Source organism: Ursus maritimus, unplaced genomic scaffold (genome assembly GCF_017311325.1).
Source record: "Ursus maritimus isolate PB19 unplaced genomic scaffold, ASM1731132v1 scaffold_5, whole genome shotgun sequence".
Lineage (NCBI taxonomy): Eukaryota > Metazoa > Chordata > Mammalia > Carnivora > Ursidae > Ursus > Ursus maritimus.
Window position 1 is genome coordinate 50,432,169 of NW_024426663.1, and position 26,082 is coordinate 50,458,250.

A 26,082-nucleotide genomic window follows, 5' to 3' on the forward strand; every position below is an offset into this window, starting at 1 on the left:
TTAATATATATATATATATATATATATATATATATATACGCATGCCAAGTACTACGTGACATAAAATTGATTTTCTCTTTGTGCTCCTTTCTGAAATTGTTCAAAGTGTAATGAGAGTGGCAGCCAGGTAAATAGCTGATTCTAATACTATACATTGAAAGCATAGATAAAGATATAGCAAGGAATGGTATGGCACGATGAAGGCAAAGCCTTTGAACTCAGTCTAACTATATTCAAATCCCAGTTCTGTGACTTAACCCTGGAATGAGATCTTGGGCAAATTGTTTAGGTTCTCTCTGCCTTGTTTCTCTCATCTATAAAATGGGACTAATGAATCATGTTATAGTTTTTAATGCAAGTAGAATGCTTAGCACAGATCCTGGAGCAAACTGAGTGCTTGTCAAACTTAGCTCCAACAGTTAGCTGCAAACAAAATGCTGTGAGGAAGAAAAACTCGAGCTTGATGGCAAGAACTAAGCCTGGTTTCTCAAGCTATCTCAAATGCATGGCACATTGTAAGTTCTCAGTGTCGGTCAAGTCAGTAAATGATTGAATGAGTGAATGAGTCATTAATTCTGCAGGGCATTATGGAAGATGTCCCAGGGGAGCACTTGAGCCTGGTTTGTAGGATGAAGAGTGTTTTGCCAAGTAGATAAAGGAGAAAAAAAAAAAATTAGGGGAAAGATAACTGTAGTGAGAGAAGAAACTGGGAATTATACAGCATGGTGAGAGCTCTTGGTATAGAGGGCAATGTTATGCAATCAGGAAATAAGAAGTCCCAGAAAAACTCTCTTCGACATTTTGCTTTAGATCTGAGAAATAAACTTTTGAGTCAGTGGCTCCAAAAGTCTTAGTCTCCTTTTCTTAAAATCATCCTTCCCCTCTACCCCCCCAAAAAAGAATAGAAAACAAAACTTAAAAGAAATAGGTAAAGGAATCAGTAATTAAGAACTATGTTTTGGTTTTTATTTCAATGGCTTTTAGGAAATGGAAAAAATAATATGTTTATGTAGGCAATTAATTCTACTTCTGTAGTTTTGCCATCTCAAATACAGGTAAGGTGCTGCTAAAATTCAGATTACCAGGCTCTCCACCAAAGTTACTGAGTCAGGATTTCTGGGTATGTGGACTAAAAATCTACTTTTAAACATGTATCTCAACTAATGTGTTTGCTCACCAAACTTTGAGCACCATAGGTTTGCATGCAAGGATATCAAACTAGTATTCAAGAGGTGAATACATATTTGATGATTTCTGGTATCTTGGCTTTTGTCCCTGCTATTTACTCTCATTGAAATACTTCTCCCTAACTCCTTTTCCTTATACACACTATTTTTGCCACATCATTTATTCTTCTGATGTTAGCTTATTTTTTATTCAAAATTATTTTACAAATAGGGCCTACCATGGGTCAGACAAAAAGATATCCTTCATCTTCCTTCTCTGAGTTAGGTATCATTCTTGTGTTCTCCCATGGCAAGCTGTACTTTCCACTCTTATAATACTCAGGATACTATGTTATAACTACCTGCTTCCCTGTCTCTCTTACTATAAAATATGTTCCATGAGAGCAGGGACTGTATCTTATTTTTGTTGTCTCCCTAGTGCCTACCTTACACATTGCCTCACAATTCACTGATACTGTATAAGTGCTTGTTGAATGAAGAAGGAATGCATGTATAAATGTTATCAGTCAGTGATTGCTGTGTAACGAACAGTTAAAAAATCCTAATAGCTTATGACAGTAAACATCTATTTCACTTAAGCATTTCCAAGTTATCCAGAGATTGACTGATCAGACTTAGTTAACTGGGCTTGGTTCCAAGCTGTAGTTTGGGTGTGCTGTCTGTCTCTCATCCTGCTTAGACAAGCAGCCTAGCTGGAACGTGTTCTCCTAATGGCAGAAGGCAGGATCACAAGAGAGCAAGTAGAAACATATGGTGCCTTTTAAAGAATAGGCTTCAAATTGGTACACTTTTCTCTCGAGCCATACTTCATTGGCCAAAACAAGTCATTGACAAAGGATGTATATAGAGGACGATGAAGGTTTGGGGTCAATAACTCAATCAGTCACATAAAAATTAGTAAATAAAGGGAGTATTGAGTGAAGAGAATTGAAGGCAAGGGCGTCTAGCTATCCTGTAATTCACTTGCTGACATGGGTTAGGATACCCAAGACTCTGAAGAAATGCAGCGATGATACGGAGCCATTCTAGGAAGATCTAGCCCAACTTCCAACTTAATGATTCACTAGAAGTCATTAAGTTCACATATTTGAAAAAAAAAAAAAAGAAGAAAGAAAGCTAGGTTTTAAAAATTCTGTAATAATGGCACCCAAGTGTTTCTGTTACCCCAAACCTCAGAACCTCTGCAGATATGCTAAAAGTGAAAATACAACCCCAACCCACAATCCTGCTCTGTTTTCTCTTCTACCTGGTTGTGCTCAACTGTTCTGGGATACACTGGATAAAGGTGAGAGCCTGTAGGGAGGGAGCCTGAATGTAGGGCCTGGTGGAAGCTCTATTTCTAGGACTTGTAGGTTATCATAAATCATTCCTGTTTGTTGAAAGCACTCACATCAATATTTCCTTTTGATTTCAGATTTGTTTTTACCTATGTCTGCAGATAAAAGAATCAAGCTTCATGTATTCCCAGGTTGAATTCAAGTTCCCTTCCATGAAGCTTCTTCCCCTTCTTCCAAAATTCTGGAGATAGGAAAAGTTTTCCTTCTTCTTGAGACACTACATTTCTTTCACCCTCAGTTTGTCTTAGAATTCCTATAGATGAAAGCAGCCAGAGATTCCACATATGACAATTTTCTCTTTGAAAAGATAAATAAACCATAAAGTTCTTTATTTTTTTACAAGTGCAAGATAAAGAAGATAGTTCTTAATTCCATTACCTCCAGGAGGATGAGATTATAGCAGACAATTAAACTGTTCACGTTTGGGATCTTGTAGGAAACTCTCTAATCCATATTTAATATTGTGTAGAGAAAGATCTTTAACAAATCCTTAGTTTTTTCTCCTCGAATAGCAAAGTGGAAATCCTTGGCTTAGGATATTGCGAATCCTAAAATGTTGACCAGTTCCTATTCATGGATAAGTCTCAATGCTTAAATCCGGCGCATTCATAGGATGAAATCTTAGGCCACCTTTAAAAATAGTTTACTTAAAATAATAAATGAAAAAGAAAATATTCTTAATTTTAAAAATTGGGATGCCGAACAGTACGTGGTGACTCCAGTTTTGTTAACTATTAGTAGTCACATGGGTATACATGCACACACACACATGCACAGAAGGAAAAAAAGACAGAAAGGTCTTTTGTTAATGACATTTCTCTCTCAGTAGTGATTATGTAGAAATTTATTCTTTATGCTTTCAATATTCTTTAATTTTTTAAAAATAATTCCATATTACTTTCTAATCTGGAAAAAAACAGTTTACATATGCATGACCACCTTCTAAAACCTTATTTTGGTTAGATTAACTTTATTAAGTTATTTAGCAAATATTTTATTATCTCTTTGAAGAGGCTTCTTACGGGCAATAGAAAGATATTAGCATTCTAGATCATTACTATGGGTAGCAAGCCAAAATAAATCACAAAAGAAGTTAAGAGCAACATGTAGATTATAGAGATGGATAGGACCTTAAGTACACTTTATATATGAGTATAAAAAATTCATACAACTAATAACTTAGAGGCAATATTTCATTTTTCTTTTATTTAAAGATTTATTTATTTAGTTTAGAGAGAGAGGAGAAGGCATGCATGTGAGAGAGTGGGGAGAGGGAGAGGGAGAGACAGACATTCAAGCAGACTCTTGCTGAGCATGGAGCCCAGCGCAGGACTCTATCTCACAACCTTGAGATCATGACCTGATCTGAAACCAGGAGTCGGAGGCTTAACTGACTGAGCCACCCAGGTGCCCCATAACATTTCATTTTTCAGAAAGATTTACCATAGGTTGAAGAAAATCTGAAAGCTAGGAAGTGACAGAGTTAGAACTTGAACTCATGTCTCTTAGAATCCTAAGCCAATACAACACAGAGTGCTACCTCCAAACATTTTGCTGAGGAAGTTATACTTTAAGTTAAAATAGATTCTAGTCCTCAATAAGCTGAGAAGTGACATAATTTCACTCAAAAGGGTTCTTAGAAAAGAGTAAATGTGTTTTCTTGGTCAGTTATTATGATTTCTTTTCTTAGTTCACTTCAAAAATAGAACTGTACTACCTTGCAGATAGAGTCAGTGCATAGACAAAGAGAGTCCCCTCAGGGGTGAGACTGAGGCTCATGGGTTTTCTGTTGTCTTTAGAGCTCTCCTCCAGGTTGGCTCTCATTGTATGAAGGAAGATTCTTGATAAGGACTTCATGATTGCCTTAAAATTCTTGTTCTGATTCCATTTTCAAACTGGAGGAGACAAGGGAGGAAGTACAAGTTTATGGCATCTAGGAGGAAGTAAGCCACCATAATAAGCCAGCTGTGCGCCTGGCTGTGAAAAGTCCTCAATTTCACCTGAGGCAGGTGTCCCTGTCTTAGGTATCTCAGTTCAAAGATTGATAGTTTTGGGAATAACTAACATTTCAGATTATGATATAGCAGGTTGGCTGACCATGTTTTAGGAGATGGGAATTTGAAAGTGTTTTGGAGTGACAAGTGATTTAGTATTTTAGTATAATACTGTAGGGTCAGGTCTTTTCTATAAAAACAGAAGAACTAGATTATTAGGCATTGAAGCAGCTAACCTAGGCTTTGAAATCCTTCCAAATGACCTGGATACACATTTCTCTGAACTCCTACCATTGCCGGTGGATATTGTAACCCCTCCAAGTCCCTGTGACTGGACTTGCAGCGCTTCAGATTTTCATAGGAAAAGCAGAAAGTCAGGTCAATATTCCAGATGTTTGCAATGATTCAGATGTCTGGTGTGATGGCAAGGCCTATCCAGATGGTTACTGAATATTTCATCTTTTGCCTGGATGTTGGCTGCCATCTGTACACCCAGGCTTAGAACCTAACAGGGCATCAGTCAATACCACATTGTCTGTTAATTAGAGATTTACTTGAGTACATTTTGTCCACTGGGTACCTGCTGTTTCAGTAATCTTCCAGCCAGACACATTTACCTGAATATTCATGGTCACTTAGAAGGCAATCGGCACTCACACTGACTAATCATTTAATTCCTCATACCTACCCTTCAGCATCTGATCTTGCTGTCTGTTCGCTATGCTTTTATTATTTCCCATTTCAAATTCTAAAGATCTCTGGAGAGAATGCTATAAAAATCACTTGGTGGTTGCTTGAATTTATATTTTATCCATGTGAGCAGTTTCTCTTTGCTGGTTAATTAAGTCACTTGGCACACCTTCCTTGCATGCAGCGTGCTCGTCTCCTGCTATCCACTATTAGTCGTCTGTCCTCCACTGGGACACCCACAAGATCTTTTCCAAATCCTCTTAGGAAAACCCTGAAGTCTTTTTTTTTTAATAACCCTGAAGTCTTTAGCATGGCTCAAAAGCCACCCAAGGTCATATCCTTGATCTCCCTTTTATTTCTGCCATATGTGCTTTCTCTTCTTTCTTTACTTCCAAAGTAGCATTTCTTCTCTGGCATCTAAACCTTCACACATTCCTGGAAACTGCTTTGCCTCCTGTATAACTCATCAAATCCCACAGAGCTCTGAGATTAAACCTCCTTTGCTCAGAAGGGAAGATGTCCTGAACTCCCCAAATAGGATGAATGTGCCTTATCTACACTCCTACAGTATTCTGGCTTCTCTGTTATGTAACTCACCTCATTGGTAATTATTTCTTGGCAGTCTTCCCTCTAGATTGTATTATCCCACAGGTCAGTAACCATGTGTGTTTTTAAATACATATCCAAGTATCTAGCACATAGTAGGCACTCTGTAAATATTTGCAAATTAGCAAATGGAAATGAAAGCAGAAGTTTAACTTGGCAAGTTTGGGATCAATGTAATAATGTAATAGTATTGAATTGATGCTTCAACTGAATCAGTGACTCAATGTCAACAATTATTTTCTTGAATATTTCTTCTATTTTGCCAGGCACTGTGAAATACCAAAAAAAAAAAAAAAAAAAAAAAAAAAAAAAGTGATATTTAGTCTCCTTTCCGAAAGAGTTCATCTAGTTTAAATGCTTGCTAGATAACGAGCAAGATAACACTGTATAATTTTGCAAAATTAATCTGTTGGCACACAGTACTATTAGTGACCAGAAGAATGATTATTTTTCATCCTTTCCTTCCTCCTTGTTGATTCCACCATGACTTTGGCTTATATGGAGATTTAGGATGTCGGGTCCTTACACCTCCCTTCTAGGGTCTAGGTATTCTCCCCATTTTAAGGAGTAATTGGTTCTTACTTGCTGTTATGGTTTCCAGCCTAAGATGCTGTCTCCAGCCAGCCCAGCTATTCCACTCTTCTTTGAAGCATAGCTACGGGACAGAGGAGAGAAAGGAGAAATTTCTCTCTTAGGCACACAGTCCTGAGCCTTTCTGTCACTTCCTTCTTGGATTGAAGATGATTGGGAGATGATTGAACATAAGGAGGGATGGATTGACATCAGGTTTGGAATTGCCTCCTGAAGCCAAGCACCTGCCTGGGGAGGGGAGAGAACAGATTTCCTCTGTAGCCAAGAGGGCATATGGTGTGATGATAGTGCCGTTGATGAACTTGGTCATACCTATTCTTCTGGTCTGGCACTTGCATAGTGTCCTACCTTTAAAATGTTATTTCTTCAGCTTGCCTCCTAGGTTAAATTATATTTTTCTGGGCAGGTTAACACTTAACATCTTGACATGAATTGGTTTTTTGGGTTGATTTGTAACTAAAGATTAATGTAAGTTTAGATTCAGATCATACTTGAGATATTCTGAATAGGAGAAAAGTAGTAAAAAGAAATGTGTCACAAAGGGCATATCTTGGGTATCTGATAGAGTGGGGAGGGGAAGAAGAATGGGATGCTGCCAGAACAGTTATGGCAGCTGTGGTAGGATAGAAAGAACAGTGGACTTATCAGACAGACCTGGCTTAGTTTTGGTTTTGTTACTAACCAGCTGGGTGACCTTGGGCACATCACATCCCTGAGCCTCAACTTCATCCTCCATTAAATGAGAAGAACATTTCCTACTTGAAAGGATGCTAGTGAGGTTTAAAACAGAAAATGTGAATATTTATAAATGATAGCACGCAAAGTCATCATGAGGTATCCTACTGGGAAAGTATTGAGCTGATGGGCTCAGAAGCCAGAATCCCTGGATCTAAACTGTGGTTGTACCACTCACCAGCAGCCTGACCTTGAGTAAGACACTCCATTTCTTCAACTGTAAAATGAGGATGCTAAGTATATGTACTTCATAAGACTGTGAAAATTAAACAAGTTAACACATGTAAAGCTCTTAATCCTGGAAGATTGAGTGTTCAGCTCAATAAAATTAAAGTGCGATGATGATGATGGTGATGACAATCAGAAGGGTGATGAAGGTGATAATGGTCACTAGCAGCAGTATCTAGAGGCATTGAGTAGTTAATAACAAAGTCTCAGGCGATATCCAGCCAAGTTCAAATTCTGGTCCTCCTCTGTTAGAATGAACAAGATGCTCCATGTCACTGTGCTTCTGTTTCCTCACCTGCAAAGAGGGATCAAAAATAATCCCTATTGAGTGGTAATGTTTAGAAGGTGAATATAACTCATATTTAGCACGTGTAAATACTCAGTACATTTTGGCTATTATTATTGAAATGTCAATGTTAACAGAGATTCAGAGTTAATAGGGGAGAGGAAAGGTGCATGTAAAAGCATGGAAAATCAGAAGGATATGAAGGTCACTTCCTGGGTATCCCAGTTTCCTGTACCCTTTGGTCTTAAGTCGGCATGTCTTGTGTCTTGTCCTGCTCTTCCAACTCCTTGTCCATTTAGGTGACATATTTTGAGTGTTTACTATGTGCCAGTCATGGAGCTTAACACTTTCTGAGGACTTTCTCATTTAATCTTCTCAATATCCCCATAAATGACCACAGTTTATGAGTGACGAACATGAAGCCCAGAGAGATTTAGTTTCCTGCCCAAGGTCACAGAGCTAAAAAAAAAAAAAAAAAAAAAAAAAAAAAAAAAAAAAAAAAAAAAAAAAAAAAAGAACAGAACAGAGCTCAGAGGAAGAGTCCTGGCCTCCACAGGTCTTCACCGTGAGGCGCACTGCCTCTCCTTCCACATTCCTCTGGTACTGGCGACTCTGTCAGGGCCATGAAGCTGGCCTCTCCTGCCTCAGAATTCAACAGTGGTGTTTTCTGCTCATTTCCCAGTTTGGCTTGCGACTTCTTAGAGATATAAAAGCAAGATGTCTAGGTTTGAACCTTGCTGAGAACCAAGGTAATTGCTTATGTTGACTGTAATGAGTAAGGCGCTCTGGGGTTACAGAGCAAGAGTTGTTCTATTAGAAGGCAGAAGTGGACAGTTTTCAAAGGAGTCCCCGAATCAGACAGCTCTGAGCGCTCTACGACATTGCAAAAGGGAAGTATATCAAGCCTGTCTCTCAGCTATAACATGTGGATAATAATACTAACAATACCTGTCCTGGAGAGTTGCTATAATCATCGAATGGTATAATATGAGTAAAGTGCTTATTCCTAGTATTACCAGCATTTGTGAGACACACATTGCAGGAAATGGCAAATCAGTGTTGATTTATCTTGCTACCAAATAGCGTATATGAGTGGAAATCCAGAATTTGGCCTGGGTTTGGGAGTTAAAACCTCCCCTAAGGGGAGGCATTGCAGAACTTCCAGGGTCTCAAATTTTTGTTTTCTAGCCTCTGAGCCTGTCTTCCAGAGGGGACTCTTTTTTTTTTTTTCATAATATTTTTATTATATTATGTTAGTCACCATACAGTACATCCCTGGTTTTTGATGTAAAGTTCGATGATTCATTAGTTGCGTATAACACCCAGTGCACCATGCAATACATGCCCTCCTTATTACCCATCACCAGCCTATCCCATTCCCCCATCCCCCTCCCCTCTGAGGCCCTCAGTTTGTTTCTCATAGTCCATAGTCTCTCATGCTTCATTCCCCCTTCTGATTACCCCCCCCTTTCTTTATCCCTTTCTTCCCCTACCGATCTTCCTAGTTCTTATGTTCCATAGATGAGAGAAACAAAGGAGACTCTTGAACCTCTCTAGGGACACTTTCAAAAATGCTCAAAACAGACCACTGGATGGTGATTCATTGTGGCTTCCTGCAAGATTCAGACATGCTTCAGAGCCATGTGCAATGGTAGGGGTCGGGGAAGAAATCCAGCCTGGGAGTCATGAGCCTGGGCTAACCCCAGCTTGGCCACCCATCACCAGTTCTGTGTCTTTGTCTCTCAGTTTCCCAGTTTGTCCATTGGACATTGAGAAGAGAAAACAAGAACCACCCCAGAGCAATTGTGAACAGTTAACTCGCAGCAGACATTTCCCTGGCACCTACTGTGCTCCGGGCATCATGCTAGGCACTAGAGATAAAAACATAAATGAGACATTCTCTACCCAGCAGATAGAAAGCTGCCCTTCAGACTGGAGGAGGAGAGCCCCACACAGCAGCTCTTTCCCTGCCTTGGCTGGATACTCACGTGCAAGTAGAAGTAGTATGACACAGTCATTAAGCACATGGCAAATTAAATAAGCACTGTGGTCTTAAACATTATATTAGGCTTCTCTGTATCTCAGCTAACTTGTCTGTTAATAATACTCCGTTCGTAGAGTTTCTGTGAAAATTTCGGGAGATAATGTCTGTTTCACAGGAGCTCTATTCGTTAAATGAGTAATGACTTTTCCCTTTCAGAGTGCAAGGCCTTCTTAGTTGCATAGGACATTTATCCTAGGGAGTACTAGTGAGAAGGTATGTGTGTGGGTAGGAAAGTATTAGAATTTATTTCAGAAAAAAATATAAAGAGAATGGGTGATACGCAACCTCTGACATTCAAAATAAGATTTTTCAGCGAGACTTCAATTGCTTCCTGGATATTGCCTAAAACACTACCCAAGGGATTGTTTAAATTATTACTGAGCTCTGCATAGAATTGAAACAAAGTTATTTGTTCTTCCTGACCAAAGCATAGGGCTTCAGAAGGAACACCAGATAAGTTATAGATAAGTTGAGGAAGCTATATTTGCTCTGCACATCTGGTTTGAAACTGCATTAAATTTGTGCCTGGGACATAGTAAATGGTTATTGGAACATAGTAAATAGTTAAAATTATTATTATGTGTGCTGTCTAAATTTATAATAATTACAATAAAAGTATTCAAAGCAAAAAAAAAAGGTGCACTGTCCAAAAACCATTTATATTTAACATTTTCTGGTGACACATAAGGAAAGGAAATCACATTAGGTTGAGAGCTCATTATGAGCAGGAGGTATGCCTTGTTGATCTCTGTATCTCCAGCACCCAGCAGAGTCCTTAGAATCAGGGCCAGTGACTTAACAAATTACTCCACATGTGGGCATACCAAGAACCAGTTCTGCAGAAGCAGAACTACTGACGTACACAACTTATTGGGGGTGGTATCTGGCAGTTGTAATAACAAAAAAAAATCACAGCCCCTGGTGGGTGGTCCTAAGTCCATGAACTAGCTGCGTATCACTGGCCAAATTATTTAGCCATTCTGCACACGGCTTCCTCTGTCTGCAAAATGGAACCAATTATCTACCGAGTTCACAGGTTTGCTGTGAGAACTGAATGAGAACATTGTATGTGCAAGCAAAAAGAACACTAGAAATATAAAATGCTGTTTATTCCCAAGAAACCTTAAGATGAATAAGCCACCTGTGGAACTCTGAGACTTGGCTGTTGTTTCAGTCCCGGAAGGACAAAGGCATTCCAAGAGATTATTTCATTATTCTTCCCTGCCCACGGTTTAGATAAGATACGGTCTTAATGACACCTGTTTTTACTTTTATTTTTCATAATATTGAGTGATTAACCCCCCCAGAGAATCTGTGAACTCAGCTAGCGAGTGTGATTTGAAATCCTTTCTCTTATTTTTAGTCAAGACTGTGTTCTTATTAAAAGTTCTTAACTTTCTGGCCTTGGTTGGCTTCTTTTGACACCAGAATAAAATGAATTTTATGACTTCATGACAAAGCCAAGCATCTATTCTTGTAACTTCAGTCAAAAGCAGATGAGGCAATTTGAACAAATTCCAATGTGGATATTGGCTCAGACCTCCCTGACATCCATATAGCTTCTGCCTTCTCTACATCTGTGGCTTAACCATACCTTTGTATAGGAACATGGACAAGGAATAACAGAATTCAGAAAATTTCTCTGTAAAGCATAGTAAAAACAATAGAAGACCTCCAAAAAGCTACCCTAAAATCAGTGCATCAGCATTAACGAATTATTGCTACACCCCAGTTCTTACTGCCCAGCTGTGTTACTGTCTTCCTTAAGTCAACTGTCCCTTCTCATCAACATCCTCTCTCCCAAATACGAGACCTTCTGAAGCCAGTAGCTCTCAACTGATCTCTTCCATGTACTCGTGATTCAGGGATACCACCAACTATTTGTTGTGTGGATTATTGATATTTATTTGCTTCCCAGAGTCCATTTTTTTTCTACTTTTGGGTTTCCTATGGAGGACTTCTCATGTATTCCTTCTTAGTTCCCACAGTTTGAGTGGGCCTGATGCATAAGCGTCAGTGAGCATGGCACCTAGGTCTAAACTAATCAGTATTTCTTTCCCTTTGGCTCAGGATTTGGTTCAAAGATGGATGCATGGCCCAACTTTAGCCAGTAAAAACTAGGTCTTTTTTAAACTTTTGGGAATAGAAGAGAGAAACAGTACCTTTTTTGTTATGTTTGTATCTGGGAAGATTTAGGCCTAGAGCTGAGACGTTACCACGTGGAGTTAGAGATGAAAGTCTGCACAGGATGGGAGGAGGGGAACAGAGTCAAGAGATGGAAAGAGAATGTATCACGATGATCTTCAGTCTTCTGGATCTAGTCATGCTTGGAGCCATTTGTCTTTGCCGTTACATAAGTTAATGATTTTCCTTTTAAACTGAGAATTTGAGTTGAGTATCCTGTCGCTTATTAGGGCACTGAAAGTCCTGTATCCCAGGAGGCCTCTCAGTCCCAGGGAAACTGGGGTGCTTCGTTATTCTCTTTGTTGCAGACAAAAGAGCTCAAGCTGATGCACATGCATATATTTCTTTATAGTGGAAGTTATATGACATTGTAGTGCTGCTCACTGGTAGGATGTTGAATTAAGTGCCTCCTTGTGTGACATGGGGCAGAGTTTGGCACAATTTGATGTAAGAAATAAGATGGCAAAACAAAGTCAAGGCACGCAAGAAAAATTGCCTCTCTGCCAGAACCTCCAAAGATTTTGCCTCTGAGTATCTAAAATGACAGGGTCAAGGCAGTAAAGAGTTCTGGGCAATGGGCAAGAACCAAAGGGTTGACAAGGAATGGTAATGTTAGTCCTGCAAATGTGTTTCCATACCCTAGTAGACCATTTTTCCTGTACTCTCTTATTGTAATTACCACTGACTCATTTTAGTGTCACTTTGAATCTTTTCATTAAGCCATTAAAAATTCTGGTTTTCAAACATGTGCCATGACAATGAAAGGATACAGAATAATGAACTTGTGTAAAGAGACCTTAAATTCTGTTCTTAATTTTAAGGTCCTTAAAGGCAGACGTAAATTTTCCTTATCTTATGTTCTCCTTCCACACCAAATCCAGTTTGAACACAGGTGGCAGTCTACTATTTTTAGAATAAATTAATCTGAGCCCTCTTAGGGCATAGTAATTTTACTTAAAGAATTTGAAAGAGTTTAAAACACTTTACTGAATATGGATTCTTTTAAGTTATTAAATTCTTGGGATGTTTTGACAAGGCTGGATTACATTTGCAGGGGTCGAATTATCCAGCGGGAACTGGAAACACTGCAGATGCTTTTTCAGTATTTGATTCTTAATGTTCAGAGAAGGTTTGTGTGTGCAACAAAGAAGCATTTCAGAAGTGGTAGATTTGTTTGATGCCAGTGGGGGTGAGAAGTGTTAGGTAAAGGAATTATAATAAGCTTTCTTTTTTTGGAGAGAGGAAAAATAAAGATGGCTAGAGATCCACAGAGGAAAAGAGAAATATGTCACTCTATAAAAAGTCAAAGATCTCTCTTTCTATTCTTATCAGGGTGAATAGATGATTCTGAAGCTGAAAATCAGAGACTATAACCCTGTGACTACAGGGTTATTTTATTTTTTATCTTCACTGGAATTTAAATGAGCCAAGCACTTAAAACTTTTAAATTTAACCTTATGTGATATTTAGATTTAAGAATTTCCATGGTGTTATACACACCCACACAACTCACAGCATAAGACATTTATACTGATAAATGCATAGGATTATATACATCCATTCATACAAATGCATTCATATAAATACATGCATATGTTTAGAAGAATTTTTAACGAATGCCTATAGATAATTGTATTTTTTTAAAGATTTTATTTATTTACTTGACAGAGAGAGAGCCCAAGCAGGTGGAGTGGGAGAGGGAGAAACAGGCTCCCCTCTGAGCAGGGAGCCCCATGCTGGGCTTAGTTCCAGGATCCGGGGATCCTGACCTGAGCCAGAGGCAGCCACTTAACCGACTGAGCCACCCAGGCACCCCTCCCTTGATGGTCTTCCTTCCTTTCTTTTCTTTTTCTTTCTTTCTTTCTTTCTTTCTTTCTTTCTTTCTTTCTTTCTTTCTTTCCTTCCTTCCTTCCTTCCTTCCTTCCTTCCTTCGTTTATTTATTTGAGAGAGAGAGAACAAAGCCAGAGAGGGAGAGAAAGAGAGAGTGCAGGAGAGGGGGTGGAGGGGCAGAGGGTGAAGGAGAAACAGTCTCCCTGCCAAGCAGGGAGTCAATGCAGGGCTCGATCCCAGGAAGCCAGGGTTGTGACCTGAGCCAAAGGTAGACACTTAACTGACTGAGCCACCCGGGTGCCCCTAGATAATTGTATTTAAGAGCTTAACAAAATGTGAATTCCATCAATGTGACTCAGTAGTATTGAATTTCTCTGTGATTTCAGCGACTCACTAAAAGGCCATGGAGACTTAGGGTCAGAAAATTCTGCTTCTTGGGTTTCAGGTCACATCAGGATTTTACATTACTTTACACAGACAGAGACTGTACCTTCTGCAAAGGTGTGTGGCCTCTCGGTTCTTCTGTACAAGCAAGGCTAGTCATTCTTCCCTGTCTACAATCCCTTCATATTGAGACTGTCATTGTCTCCTTTCCAAGAGTCCTCTTCATAACTGGGAGCAAAACTATGGTAGCTTACTTAAAGCCATGGGTCCTGTGCTCAAATTCTGGTTCTGCCACTGTTATTGTTAGCTCTATTCCTTTCATGTCTTTGTCTTTATAGGCCCTCATGTGACAAGCCAGGTCAGTCATAGTAACTAGTTTGGGGTTGTTGTGAACTAATGAGTGTTAGTGCTTAGAACAGTACTTATCATGCAATGAATATTAGCTCCTGCTAATATGTTCCCAACACCAACCCCCTTTACCAAAGAAGACTGGACCAGGAATGGCCACATCCCTGGGAATATGGAATTGTCATGCAGTTTAGCAGGGTCAATTAGCAGAGAGCTCTAGACCTAATCTATAAACATCAGAAGGGGGATCACCATGCTTGAATCATGAATACTGATAAATAAGCAGAGAAAGCTTAGTTTGAGAGGAGCTTAATAGGTGCAAAGTACTATGCAAAACATTTTACGTGTATCAATTCATTTAATCCTTAAAACAATTTCCATGAGGTAGATACTATTACCGCATACCATTCTACAGAAGAGAAAAAGGCACACAACAGTTAGGATTCAAACCCGACATCCAAAGTCCACACTTTTATGCAAAACATTTTACGTGTATCAATTCATTTAATCCTTAAAACAATTTCCATGAGGTAGATACTATTACCGCATACCATTCTACAGAAGAGAAAAAGGCACACAACAGTTAGGATTCAAACCCGACATCCAAAGTCCACACTTTTACTTAGGGAATATGTTGAATGAGGGAGAGAGCGAGAGACGACTAGATAGAGGAGTACAGGAAAAGGCAATGTGAGAGCCTCTGCCTGGTGCCTGCCTCCTAAGGTCCAGTCCCTATTCATGGATTCCATGAGATGCTCTTATAACATTTGAAGAAATGTTCTGCTTCTGCTTCCTCTAGTTTGAATAGCGTGCTCCTATTCGCTGATTGGTGACTCAGACTCTTCCTGCTTCCTGGTGAGTGGAATCTGAAGTGACCAGAAGCACGTCATACTTACTCATAGAGCAAACTGCCTCTCACCGTCCTCGAGGCACCTGCAGACTGTTAACCAACCCTCCAACAGGGGGGGCTGGAGAAAGAGCTCAGGTCCTGACATCAGTTCAAACATCGGATGAGGATCCATCCAGCCCCAGAAGGAACAAGAGGCGCAGGTCATTGCTGAAAACTAGCCGAAATGGCTCCCTGCACTTGAGAGCTGAGGTTTACTGAAGACCAGATGGTGCCAAGCTGCAGTGGCTACATCTCAATGTCACCTCAGATAATTTGCATGCTAGCTTTTTGGCTCTCAAAAATATTCTCTTAGTGCCAGCTTTCACTGTTGAAGTAAATGCGTAGCTTGAATTGGGCAGAAGATATTTTAAATTAGGAAATCAGTCATCTCCATGGTGATCCAAGTCACCAAAATAGGTCAGAACCAGACTATGTTTAAAAAAAAAAATGCTGGGAAGTCAGGGGAAAAGGAGAGAACCAGCTGTGATGTCCCAAAAAGAAAGAAGGAAAGAAGAAGTAGCCTGTTTGTTTTTCATATGAAATGTGGCTCACTGAAAGCCTTAAAGAATTGAAAACATTGCTTCCAGTGACCTGACTGCCTTGCAGTGGTGACACATGTCATTTGAAGAAATGCCAGGAGGGAAGAGGAGAAAATTACATTTGACCTATCAAATGTAGGTGGCCATCAAAAGGAACATACTGACACAAAGGTCTCCAAGTCCATAGAGTTTGCTCTCATTGCCCCAAGATTTTACTTCATTTCCTTAGTTTTCTCTCAGCTTTGCTCAAGTCCTGGATGCACTGAAAAGAGCCAAACTCCAGGTCTGCTGGCAGTGAGATGTGCTTCATTCCTCATGTATGAACTCAGTTTCAGAATGAATCTCTCCCAGTGGAAAGAAACAGTGGAAAATTGTACAGCTCAGTTTGTGTACAGATGAAGGAGGATGGACTGAGAGAATTTGGAATAACAAGATGGATTTTCCCTTGCTAGGCTGTTAAAAAAAAAAAACATCCACGGCCACAATAAGTGTCAAGCACCATTTTTCCACTATGTGTCTAATCCCTTTTATGAACAAAACTAATTGGGAAAATTATGAAGACATCAAAACATACAAATCCAGGGATTGTTAAGCTACGGGTGAATGTTACCTGCCCCAAAGTGAGCAAGCGTTTTTATTTTTATACCTGCCACACTTTGTGTTTCACCCTTACTCCCTGATGTTTCAAGTTACCAGATCCCTCGGCTCATTACTTTCTCATCTTCGTTTTGCCTTTCACACATTGGATTATGTTGCATTTGAGATTAGAATCAGGAGAGAGAAGTCAGGACGGAGGGAAGAATTGAGGTGTGTTGGAGGATGCATGGGAGAGAAAATGAGCCTGTAGGCTGGAGAAGAAGGACCTAACAGACTGACTTCATAGGCATATGACCTGTGCAGTCCCTGGAGCCTTGTCCTTAGAAGAAACCCACTCTTGGTTTAATGCTCTGCCATCACCATCTTGAAATTCGTAATTTTGAACAAAGTTCTCAAATTTTCTTTTTGCACTGGGCCCCACAAATTAGGTAGCTGGTTTTGAGGGCCAGTGGGAAAGTAAACCCCAGTGAGATATCTGAAGAGCAATAGGAGATAGCAAGTACAAAGGTGTCCTAGAAGATTATGGGGACCAGATTTGACATATGAGTCTAAGTCACCAACTCATCAGGACTGAACTCCCTCAAGCAGAAAAATGAAGGCAAGAAGCAAGCAAACCAGGACAGTGCACGTGGTCTGATCAGTCTAGCCAATCAGCTGCTACTCCTCTCTTACTCTTCCACCCAAAATACAACACCCTTAATTCCATGTAAAAAATTAAATTCCTTTGGCTCAAGATATTTCCTGCTCTCAGAAAAATAAAATGCATTATGTAATTAATCATAGGAGTCATCTGTATCTATTCAATCAGGAATGAACTCTTTATTGTGAATCTCCTATGGCAAGTCATTCTTGTAGGGACTATGGATACAATAGTGAGCAAGGCATACAGAAACCTTGCACTCAGGGAGAGCACATTCAAGTGAGGAGACAGAAAATAAAACATGTAAATAAATACATAAAAATGATAATGTGTGATACTGGTAAGTGCTACATAAGAGATAAAATGGTAAGTAGGGTTCAGGCAGGTGGCTTTAGGGAGGTCTGGGGTGGCTTCTTGAGGAGGTGGCATGTGAATTGACAGCCAAGTGAGTAGCAGGTAAGTCTGCAAAGACCTGGAGAAAGAACATTCCAAGAAGAAGAAGCAACATGTGCAAAGGCTCTGAGAAGAGAACTAGCTTGGTGTGTTTAGGGGAAGAGAGAAGGTCCATGTGGCTGAGAACTAGTGGATGGTGGAGAGAAAGAAGAAACATGAGACCAGAAGGTCGGTAGAGGTCAGATCATCTTTTAGTCCAGAGGAGGGATTTAGATTTCATTCAGAAATTAAGTAGGGTGCCTGGGTGGCTCAGTCAGTTAAGCATCTGTCTTTGGTTCAGGTCGTGATCCCAGGATCCTGGGATCGAGTCTCACATTGGTCTCTCTGCTCAGCATGGAGCTTGCTTCTCCCTCTCCCTTTGCCTGCTGCTCCCCCTGCTTGTGCTCTCTCTCTCTCTCTCTCTCTCTCTGTGTCAAGTAAATAAATAAATCTTTAAAAAAATAAAAATATTAAGAAAACCAGGGCAGCTGGGTGGCTCAGTCAGTTGAGTGTCTGACTCTTGATTTCTGCTTGGGTCATAATCTCAGGGTAGTGGGATTAAGCCCTGTGTTGGGCTCTGTGCTCATTTGGGAGTCTGCTTCAGATTCTCTGTCTCCCTCTGCCCTTCCCCTGCTCTCTCTCTTTCTCTCTCTGAAAACAAATGAATCTTGAAATAAATAAAGGAAACCATCAGAGAATTTTATAATAAGAGAGTGACATGATCCGATTTACATCCTCCTGTGTAGAGGACGGGCTATAGGGGGTATACTAGCAAGAACAGAGGCAGGAAGATGACAGAGGCCTTGGAAGTGACTCAGGGGAAAGATCAGCAGGTGAAACAGAGTGGGGGTAGCCTGGAGATGTAAGCAGTGGTAGGATTCAGGACAGATTCTGGAGAGGAGCTGACAGGGCTTTCTGATGAATTGGATCTAAGATGTTAAGGGAAAAGAGGAAACATGGGAGGCTCCTACGTCATCGGCCTGACTGACCAGTTAGATTGCAGCCCCTTTACTAAAGGATACAAAGAAGAGGGTTTTGCTGTGTTGGGGTGGGAGTGGAGAGTGTGAATTTTATTTCAGTCCTTTTGAGTATGAGAAGACTGTTAGGTATCTACGTGGAAGTGTTGGGTGCTCAGATAGATGAAACCTGTTGTGAGGGTAGAGCTCTGTCCTAGAATATAGATGAATGATCAATGTAGAAGTGGTTTTTGACTTCATAGGGTGGGATGAGGACTACCTCATGGAGGGAATGTAAGCAAAGATGGTTAAGAGGGCTAAAGACAGAGCTATGGACACTCTAAGATTAGAGGTTTAATATGATAATAGAGGAAGAACCAGGAGAGAGGATGTCACAGAACCAGAGACGAAAACATTTTTAAAAGAGGGAACGATTGGGACACCTGGGTGGTTCATTCAGTTAAGCAGGCGTCTCTTGATTTGGGCTCAGGTCATGATCTCAGGGTCCTGGGACTGAGCCCTGTGTCAAAACCCACATTGGGCATTGTGCTCAGTGGGGAGTATGCTTGAGGATTCGTTCCCTTTCCCTTTGCCCTTCCGCCTGCTCTCTCTCTTAAACAAACAAACAATTTTTTTTAAAGGTGGGCGGAATGATTGACCTTGTTGATACCTGAAGAGAATTCAAGACATAGCAGAAAAATTGACCATTAAATTTAGCAAGATGAAGATAATCAATGACCTTGATAGGGACCATTACTATATACAGTGGAGTTAGAGTGGGGAAAAAAATACCTAATCAGAGTGGATAGCAAAGAATGAGAAGTGTGGATGGGTGTGCTCACAGTGAGTACTGACAGTTCTTCTGTGGCTCGACAGAGAAAGAGAATAGATGGGAAGGGAAGGAAAGAGAAGAGAGAAAAGAGAAACAGAGTAGTAGATAGGAGGACATGGGGCCAAAGAAGGTCTATTAAAAACTCTTTTAAAAATATTTATTATTTTAAGGTGTATTTTTACAGCGTGCAGGAAGAAATGGACAGTGTAAATGAACTAGGTACAACTGAAATTCTCTTTATCAACCTCCATTTCCTCCTTAACTTGAGACTAGATTAATTGTCCTTTCTTTTTTCTTTCCCTTTCTCCCTTCCTTCCTTCCTTCCTTCCTTCCTTCCTTCCTCTTCCTTCCTTCCTTCTTTTCTCTTTTCTTTTCTTTTCTTTTCTTTTCTTTTCTTTTCTTTCTTTTCTTTTCTTTTCTTTTCTTTTCTTTTCTTTTCTTTTCTTTTCTTTTCTTTTCTTTCAGCAATGACCTCCATGGCTGGTATTTGACACTCTGAAACTCCATGAAATACTATGTTCACCAGTTTAATCTACTATTTACAAACAGGCAGTTGTGTCCATCCCTAGACTTGCCAGTGCCTAATTTGTAGACTGAAGTATACTCCCCAACCCACATGCTTACATCGAAGCCCTCACCTCCAATATGACTGTATTGGAAGATAGGGTCTCTAAGAAGGTGATTAGGGGCGCCTGGGTGGCACAGCGGTTAAGCGTCTGCCTTTGGCTCAGGGCGTGATCCTGGCGTTATGGGATCGAGCCCCACATCAGGCTCCTCCGCTATGAGCCTGCTTCTTCCTCTCCCACTCCCCCTGCTTGTGTTCCCTCTCTCGCTGGCTGTCTATCTCTGTCAAATAAATAAATAAAATCTTTTAAAAAAAAATTATAAGAAGGTGATTAAGGTTAAATGAGGTCATAAAAGTGGGGCCCTAATCCAATGGAGCTGCTATCTTTCTATGAAGAGGAGGAAACACCCAGAGAATGCACACAGAGGAAAAAAAGTCTATGTGCAAATACAGCCAGAAGGTAGCCATCTACAAGCCAGAGAGAAGCTCAAGGGAAACTAAACCTGCCAACACTTTGACCTTGGACTTCCAGCCGCCATAACTGTGAGCAATAAGTTTCTGTTGTTTAAGCCCCTCAGGCTGTGGTATTTTGTGGTGGTGGCCCTAGTAGGCAAATACAGCCTATTGTACTCATTACTGTGGTTATGTAAGTTAATGAAATATTACATAAAATAAAGAAACAATGCAAAAAAAACCTGTTTTTATGCAAAATTAGCTGAATGCTTTGGAAAGACGTTTTAGCAAGTTGCTAAAAAAGTTGCTGTTCCATTGTTATGGGCAAGGCAACTATAAAAGGTTGGGAGAATTTGTAAAAGTAGGACAGTGACCTCACATCATCTTTAAATATCTTTTAGTTCTCACTGTACTTTAAAGAAACCAAAACTAGAATTCACAGAAGATACAGTGTATACCAAAGGTGAGCCAGAAATGTAATCTTTGTCCTGCAGAAGATTGGCAAATGAATGAATATATATATGTTGGTTAGAATTATGTTAATGACACCCAGCTTTAATTAGCATTTTAAATTTATGGATCAGGTTTGGCTCTCAATTGCGTCAGCTAAGAAGACATCTGCCTTTAACTATCCCTCACTTAAAACAGAAAAATAAGACATTGCCTCAAAGTACTTGAGAAGGTGAAATGAGATGGGATCGAGTGCATAAGGGAGGTGTTCTCTTTGATGGAAGCAGGGACGCGACTTCCATTTTTTTTTTTTAATTTAAGATTTCATTTATTTATTTGACAGAGAGAGAGAGGCAGTGAGAGAGGGAACACAAGCAGGGGGAGTGGGAGAGGAAGAAGCAGGCTCCTAGCGGAGGAGCCTGATGTAGGGCTCGATCCCCGAACGCCAGGATCACGCCCTGAGCCAAAGGCAGACGCTTAACGACTGCGCCACCCAGGTGCCCTGTGACTTCCATTTTCATAGGCATATATGGAATGAATGATGTAAGCAGGTTGGCAAAATTGAGAATGGGAAAATGAGACTCTTGTGACCTTTTCCCTCTGCAAAGTCTGAGGCGAAGTTAATGACAGAGATAGGGGAAAGGGTGTGGGATTTGAGGAATAAAAGTATGAAAAGCTGTCTTGAATGGAAAAGCTAATTTTATTAGAGAAGTTTATAGAATCTTCTTGTAGTATTGAATGCCCATCTGAGATTTGTGATTATAAATTTGAAGTGAGTCCAGTTAGTATGGTTATCTAATATTGTTCAGTAAATTGTATCTGTATAGGAGGCAGTGTAACTTTAAAGTATATTTGAGTGTAATTATGATTAGTGTTTGCCAGGCAAGTATAACAGAAAGAGTGAGATTTTAAAGGAGATTATTTTTGTGGTGCATCATGGGATTTGGGCTGGATAAAGAAGAGACTTAGGACATAAAGTGTGGTAGAGAACTCACACAGTTTCTGGTCATAAAAAATCTAGGAAGTGACCATGTGAATGGACATCTGAGGTGTGAAGTAGAGAAAAAATCATTTGAGCTGAGGCTAAGACATCAAAATGGTGGATGGACCCTCATGTGGAGGCTGGAAGCCTCCAGTTATGATGACAGAAGTAGTGCTGGAGGGAAGAAAAGTCTGGTGTCTGAGTCATCAAGGAATGAGGAAGAGGTATGAGAAGTTTAGAATGTAACAGGACTAGCAGGATCAAGTCTGAATGTTACAGTGTGAATGACTTTTTGATTCTGGGAAGAAATTTCGATTCAGCAAATGAGAGGGGAACATGAAAGCCCTACAGCCCTGGGCAGTGTGAGAGTGCCCCTTTGAACTGAGGACCAAGCCAGAATGCAGAGGCAAGGGGAGGAAGCATTGAGGTTAAACTTGCCCCCTTGTGGACTAGCAGGCTGGCACTGTTTAATCGTGCGTACGTGTGCATGTGTATGTGCACACATGTGCACACAGAGGAACTCTCTACAGATGGCAGAACACAGGTGATGGAACCAAATAGTTCCCTGGGGAGTGAGAGTCCACTCTTACATTCCATCCCCAGAGTGTCTGCCTCAAAAGGACGGTGTAAACCTCCTCTGAGATGTGGTTCTAAGAATAGATGGGAACGGCCATGTCTCGCCACTGAAAGCAGAGCATCGGAAGGTTTCTGAGTCTGAGCCCAGTTTGTGGTCTTCATCTCCAAAGCCTTTCTTTGCCCTCAGCCTCTTCCCATGGTGCCAAGTGGCATCTGTGTCAGGCCACATTCATAAAATGAGAAGATACGTGATGCTCTGAAAGCAAATGTGGTCACTGACTGGGAGCCCTCAACCAGAAAATTAGAGCCCACAGTAAAAGATCTTAGGTAAGCAAAGGGACAGGGCCTCCATGTTACATTTAGTGTGAAATGCTACCCAGGGCAAAGCACCACAATTCGGAGAGAGAGGTGTGTAATTATAAGTATACAAAGAAAAATTTAAGTAAAAGCCTAGAGACTCTAGGCAAGTTAGTCAATAATTCATTTTGGAGAAACTGCCTAGGGTTCAACATGGAACAATTTGGATAATGCAGTTTGTGTTATTACAAAGCGTGGCTCTTTTAACAATTCTTCTTGAACTGTTAGATATCGTCTTGTCAGTGAAGGTGCCAGCGGTTGGCAAAAGTGAAGTACCAGGCCAGCTTTTGTCAGGAAAATGACCCACAAGACTGTTATATCTACTATGTTCTGGAATGGGTGTTTGGGATGAACTTCTCCAGTATATGAACTGCTAATCACCTCTGTCCATTTATTATGAGTTCTCAAGTTAGGTGACATGTAGACAAAACAACTGGTCAATTTCACGTTTTACTCCACATTTGTGGCAATACACAGGGCCAGGAAAAGTTCATCTACTTGGATGGATTGGAAATATGGTGTCAACATACAAATTCCCAATGCTGACTTCTCATCTATCAGATGAGTGATTGAGCTAGAAATTCTTTAAAATCATACCCAGCCCCCAAATTCTAGGATTCTGATTCACTGCAATTCCATGGCCCAAATTTGCACATTCTTGCAAATCAAAGGGGAAAAGAGACAGCTTAATGAGTGTACTTTAAGGAGAGAATGAAGAAGACATTTGTGTTGCCTTAGTGGAGTATAAATGGGGTCTTTGAAGAAGACAGATGCAATTCCATAAGGTTATTGTCATCAAATGAGTTATTGTATACAGAAACTGAGGCTTAGAAAGAATATATGACTTCGTTGATAACTAACTGGGATCCAGTACAAATTCAAGTTGCTTGCTGGGGCCAAGGCAGAATCTACTCTAGGGAGTTTAAATAGAAAAGTAATTTATTTAGCCCTTCTAGCTAACACACAGACATGGAGATGGGAGACAGTCTTGACTAAACCTCTGACCACTGCCATGGATTCCCCACTGTTTAGCGCACGGGCCCTACCTAGAGCTACCTCCTCTCCTGTCCCTAGAAGCTGGCCTCCACTCTTACACCAGAAGGAATTTCTTTGTGCCTGTATCTTTGTGTCCCTAGCTTCCAATCCAAGTCATATGTGGGAGCCTCTGATTGGCAAAGCCTAGGTCACTTGCCTGTGGTCCAATTGCAGGAGAGATTTTGAAAGTGAGTATCCAGTCTCTGTCTTGGAGAGGTACAGACTCAAAGGTGGAAAATTCTTCAAACACAGGGAGAACATTCAAAGGGTGCTGGAATCCCCTAAATAAAACGGACTTCTTCTCTATATAGTACTTTGCATTGGTAAAGCTGACAAATTACAAATAACTTTCATATTACTTTCACTTGGTTCTTTGGAAAAGGGTAATAGTGAGAAAGACAGTAGCTTCCATTGTTCCAGAAGGAGAAACCATTTTTTAAGTGTGGAAGGTTTACAAAGGTTAAGAGTAGGTGTAAAACCTGATGAAGTCGTAGAATATAAGTGAGGTTCAGTGGGGTGGAGTCCGGAGCCGACGACCAAGAAAGAATTCTTGAGGCATCTTTGGTGCAAAATTGGTGGTTTATTAAAGCACGGGGACAGGACCCGTGGGCAGAAAGAACTGCTGCCCCGGGTTGTGAGAGGTGCCTGATTATATACCATGGGGTTGGGGGAGATGAAGAGAAAGGGAGGCTGATAAAGCACTTTCATATGTTAAAGAAGACTAGCAGGACACTGGAGGCCTCCACACTATCACTGTGTCCTTATCAATGAGCTGCAGGTCCTTTCCTTAGTTTTAGGGCAGCCAGGAGTGTCGAGGAATGTTGCATACATGGGAGGGGGGGTTGCAGTGTGTCAGCTTCTGCTTTGTCTTCAGCCAGCCTTCTATTCCCTCATCAAAACCCTCCAGCTAACGAGGGCAGGGTCAGTACTTAAAATAAGCCTCTGGGTCAGAAGTCCTTGATTTATCATCCCTGATTCTCTCATTACTTAGGGTGAAATTTGCTATTGATTATTTACAAAGAGCCTCTGGGTCAAAGGTCCTTGATTTATTGTCACTGATACTCTCTTGACTTAGGATGATTTTTGCTATTGATTATTTACAAAGATTATTTGCACAGACATTATTTACAAAGATTATTTACTTAAGATGCTATTTGCTATTGATTATTTATAATTGATTATTTATAGCTACTTAATTATTTAAACAGTCTTTAAAACTATACATTATTATTATATGAAATTTATAAATTGCAGAAAAATTTAGAAGTGAAACAAAAATTCACCTGAATTCTCACCACTCAGAGATAACCACTGCTAGCACACATTTTTAATCATAAAAATTGGGATCTAACTCTATGTAGTGTTCTAGTTCTTGTTCTTCCTCTTAAAATTAAACCAGGGGCCTTTCTCCATGTCACTGAAAGTCTTCCAAAACAATTTAAATGACTATATAATAATTTCCTCACATATTAAACATAAGTTACTTAAGTATATATTAGTTGTTGAGCACTTGTCATTGGAGTTTTGCTATTGTAAATAATGCTGATAAATATCATTTTTACATAAATTATACATAATATATATAAATTGATATATTATCATATAAAATTTTTATTTTATCATATAAAATAGCCTATATAAATATACTATATATATACTATAATATATACATGCAGTATATATATTTAGTATAGTACGTATATATAAATACATTGATTATTTCCTTAAGCTGGAATCTTAGAAATGCAATTCCTAGATCACACCCTACAAACTGATTGGCTGTGAGTTCAGCTGTTTCCCTGAAACATCAGCCATACTAGGGTCACCTTGATTTTTGGTCCTTGCAGATGACTTGCTTTTGTTTGCTTGTTTTTGTTCATTTTTGCCTGAGTATTTTTGTTGATGTTTTTTCTTTACCTGGGTAACTACCAATATTTGCTGAGATTTATCTAGACACAGATTCCACTTCATTATTACAGGGTCATAGTTAGAAGCATTGGTTCTGGAACCAGACTCTTGCTTCTTCGACCGTGGGCAAAGTTAGTTAACTTGTCTGTGGGTCAGTTGCCTTATCTATAAAGTGGAGACCATAATTTTGCCTAGTCATGAGTTAATGCAATTTAATATGAATAAAATGTTTAAACAAATGCCTGACACAGTAGATGCTCAAGGAATCTTTATGATTACTATTATTCATTATTTTCTATGATGCCAATCCATTTTTCTCTCATCTCTGGAAGGTTTCCTTTACCCCCACTTATTTCTTCCTCTGATGCATATGCTGCAGTTGTTCTAGCGGGGTCCTTGAGAATCCCTGCAATTCTCAGGCATCTC